Source organism: Gobius niger (genome assembly GCF_951799975.1).
Source record: "Gobius niger genome assembly, chromosome: 21".
Taxonomy (NCBI): Eukaryota; Metazoa; Chordata; class Actinopteri; order Gobiiformes; family Gobiidae; genus Gobius; species Gobius niger.
This window is the reverse complement of record NC_136872.1, coordinates 20,504,885-20,509,470: the sequence shown is the minus strand read 5'-3', so window position 1 is coordinate 20,509,470 and position 4,586 is coordinate 20,504,885.

Below are 4,586 nucleotides of genomic sequence, written 5' to 3'. Positions count from 1 at the left end.
CGTGTACGTTATGGAGACCGCACCTCCGCTCCGTTTTCCTTTCCATAAAGCTAATAAACAGCATTCGAAAAAACACAGGTAGCGGGTAGAAAAAGATGCGCTCGCCGTTTTTTCCTTATGAATGAAAAAAAAAAAGAAAAAAAAGAAAAAAACGGCGGCGCATCGACAGCAACCCAACTTTTCTTTTTTATTTTTTTTTATTTTTACTACACAGCAGCAAATAAGATGTTATATAGTTACAAAAAATAAACGTTAGGCAAAAAGTCGTAACCAATTTTTCTTTATACAAATAACTGCAAAAATGCCTATTTAAAAAAAATACTATCCTTGTATCGGAAAAGACAAGAGGTCGCCTGGATACAACGGAACAAGATGTGATTATTTGTAAACTAGATACAAAAAAAGAAAAAACGGAAAAAATGTCTAAAGTTTTGCATATTAATAATGCCGTATAACCTACTCTTCAATGAAACAGGGCTAGAGATAATTCTTAAAAAATATATTAGTCGATTTGCCTTCCCCTCCCCAAGAAATTCGGCTGATTGCAACAGGACAGATTCAGATATGTGTACGCACGACAAACATCGCTTCGAATAATTTACCCCGCTTTCCCCGCCCCGAAAACAAAACAAAAAACAAAAAGAAGAAGAAGTCCTAAGCTCTACAGTTTTTCGTCATAGAAATTCAAAAGCGTAGCTATTAAATTACACCATAGGAATATCATCATCTCTCAGGCCACGATTCTCTCTTCTTTTTTTTTTTAAATAATTCAAACTCTTTGTTCGAGAAATTTATACGGTGTGAGGGAAATACAAGGGACATGACAAAAATAATTGATCGTCGTAATGTACATATAGGACACGTCACAGTTTTAAAATAGTTTCTTTAAAAGTGAGGGGTTTCCGTACCGCGTTTCGTTGTCTTTTGGTCGAATAAATAACGGAGGGATATCGTGAGGGGGGATAAGGCGAAGAGCGAGGATTCCCCAGTGCAGTTTCGCTCAAAGAGTAAATGAAATGTAATGACGTTAAAGCGAGTTTTAGGTTCCAAAAAATCGAGAGGTTGGTGTAAATTAATGTAATACTGATATCTGAAGAGGTTGGATGAGTCAAGAGTTGAAAATAGAGATGCTGCCGATACCGATACTTGAGGTTTTCAGTATCTGGAGATATCCGATAATAACGATACCGAGAGACTTTCTTAAAAACATTCCTCTTGAGTGGAAAAAGTGAACGATCCTCTTTTCTCCATTTTGAGTAGGTCTGCACGATATATCGCAAAAAAAAACATTGTATATCGCGATATTAGGTGACACAATATATCATAACATCACTAAAGTCTTCATCTTTAGTTAAACATTTACCAATAGACTCTTTAATTGTCTGTAAACATTCTGGGCTGAGCTGGAGGCCGGAAGCTTGAGTCCTTTCTATTTCCATTGCAGCTGTTGTCATAGTAACGATAAACAAAGGTCTAACTGTTGTTGGAAATATCAAATAAACCTTATTTTATCGTCTTAAATGTCATTCCTCTTGTTCTTGCACCTTAAGGCACAACAGGACCACATTTTTTAGTTGTAGTTTAAGACTTATAATCTCTAGTTTTAGTTTAATCTCATTTCTCTTGATCACTTCCTGCCTCCAGCTGATGATGTCACCACCGATGTAAGCAGCTACCGATCTACCGATTTATTTATTTTTATCGCATATTAAGGACATGTTGATGGAGTAGACTTCATGTGAACACTTGCTGGAGGCGCTAATTCTGATTGGATGAGACAACTAACTCAGCGATCGAATCCTCCAGGTTCTAAGCTTCAAAACGAGGGACCCAGGAGGCCCGTAGAAATTTGGGTTTTGAAAATGGCGAGAGCTAAAACAGGTATCGGTTCAAAATCGGATGTTTGGAGCCGATACGCGATACCATACTTTTTCCAGTATCGGCTCCGATATCAGACACCAGTATCGGATCGGTGCGTCCAGAGTTGAAAAGCTCCTAGTTTTGGTTGTGGTGGTCGAGAGAGTGGTGCAAAATTACAAACAAATGCTAGCATCGGGCTAACGGGTAGCTAGCGCGAGCTACAACTGCTGTTTTTTCCACTTCCGCTGAACAATCTGTTGTGATGAAATATCCAAATGGGCCCGATTTACACTGGACTTTATTTATGTGATAAATAAGCTCATATTCCACCAGAAAATGGCTAAAGAGAGTGAAAAAAAAAAAGTTTCTCTAAAGATTCTATTTCCCCCCTTCTATGATGAGATGCCGCCTGTATCTATTGAAAAGTTTGGACCTTTTTACTTTACACAATGTTCCTTTTTCCAAACAAAAAAAGTCAGCTACTCGAGTTTCAATGGTTAAACCTTTACTCAACCCTTTCCTAGTTCAATAAATAGTGTAGTACTAGCAAATTTATGTTTTTTTTGTGCAACTTCTGGGCTCACAAAACGCCGCCGATTGCTCATAAATGGATTCCACTTTGGTACAAGTAAGAATCATGTTGTTTTTTGAATGATATTGTGCAGTCCAAACATGCACACAGGGAGTAAAGCCGTGCACTGGGCCATGTTGCACCGGGCCATGTTCAGGGTTATGCGCGCCCCTCTGCACCTGGGCCGGGGCGATCGAGTTACCGGAAACCTCTTACATCACCGGCGCGCGCTGACGAAGGAGACACGGCCCAACGACGTCACTCGGGGGCCGACCCCCTTCTATGGACAAAACGATTTGAAATCTGGTTATTAATAGAGATCGGGGAAGGCGGGGTCACTATTGTCGGCGCAGGGGGGATGGATTTTATGATAAATATCGAGATAAATGATCAGATTTGTGCATTTGTGGGAAGACTTTCTGTTCCTACAAAGTCTTTTCCTACATGTAGCTTATACAAATTAGGACATATGTGTTTTAGAAGTACCTCTTACTCATTTACAAGCTCAAAAAGTTCATTTGTTTGTCCTTTGGCACCACTTTCCCCTCGCACCTGAAATGCACCGCGGACCACACGAGGTAAAAACATAATAAATCGACTAGAAAACTGAAACTAAAGTGTCGTATGTAAACTCGTAATGGATCGTACCTAGAGATGTCTTTGAAAAGAGAAAACTGCACTGGTTGAAGGAAAAGCCGCTGGGGAAACGTGTGCTGAGGTTAAAAGCTTAAAAGCAAAAGGGGGCGCTAGTGTTTCCGTACCGCGCGAGAAGCTCAACATGGGTCCAGCCATAAGCTTCGCAGCAAAAGAAGGGGAATCCGTGTGATCAAAAAAACGACAGGAATTCACAATATTAGCCTTGAAATGGACGAGTTTTGGGTCATTCGTAGTGACGCAGATCTCGGGCTTGGCTTTTGTGTTTCTTGTGAGATCAGTGGAGCAGGTTTAGTCTTTGTGATACAAGCGGAAAACTTGGCATAAATGATTTTTTGTCTCACTTTTTGATACCAGATCTATGGTTTCCTCAGTTTTACCCAAATGTCAAAGCTTCTCGACTGGAGGGGTTTCAGGCTTTAGGCCAGTGTTGAGCCTCATTTGAAAGCTAAGAGTTACAGAACTCGTGTAACTTCTTCCTGTTTTTTGTCATCATGTTTTAGTTGTTTTTGTTGCGTTTTTATCTGGTCTTAGATGCTTTTTTGTCACGTCTTTATTGCTTTTTCGTCACGTTTTTGTCATGTATTTCATCAGTTTCGTCACGTATTTGTCACGTATTTCGTCAATTTCGTCACGTATTTCCTCATGTATTTGTCACGTATTCGTCAAGTATTTCCTCGTCACGTATTTGTCAGTTTCGTCACATATTCCGTCACTTATTCGTCATGTATTCGTATCGCTTGTCACGTATTCCTCCCGTATTTCGTCAGTTTCGTCGCGTATTCCTCATGTATTCGTCTCGTATTTGTCAGTTTCATCACGTATTTCCTCATGTATTCATCGCATTTTCGTCAAGTATTTCCTCGTCACGTATTTGTCAGTTCCATCACTTATTCGTCACGTATTTCGTCACGTTTTTAGTGGGTTTTTTTTAAAGCGTTTTGTCTGAATTTTGTTTTAAGAGTAACCTAGCTGTGATCAAGCCACAAAGATGTGACCAAAACAAAACGAAAAAAAAAAAAGCAACAAAACATGACAATCATATCGAGCGAGAAGCTTAGCCTTGAGGGTCTTAGCTTTCAAACGCTCTGGCCTAGAGGCTGCAAGCTCCAGTCGAGAAGCTTCTAAATTTGGGTAAAGCCGAACTGCAGAATACGCAGGAGGTAAAGGCGAGAGTTAAGAGGTTAAGGAGTCCATCAAACAGAGTCAAAACTGCAATTATACTTTTTTTTACTGATAATTTTACTTTTGACCAAACTTGACCAAAGCCTATTGTCCAGGACGTTTATATTTAATACCAGTCGAGTCAGTTTAGACATTTCCGGCCTGGATTATGGCGACAGGTTGGTGCAATTTGGTACAAAACGTCCTGAAATGATGATCAATTGTATAGCCTCATATGCGTTTTCAAACTTTTAACATTAAACGTGCAAAAAGTGTAGCAAAAAACACCATTTACTCCACTTCTTTTGCCGCTTGTATCACAAAATGGCCGCTCCTT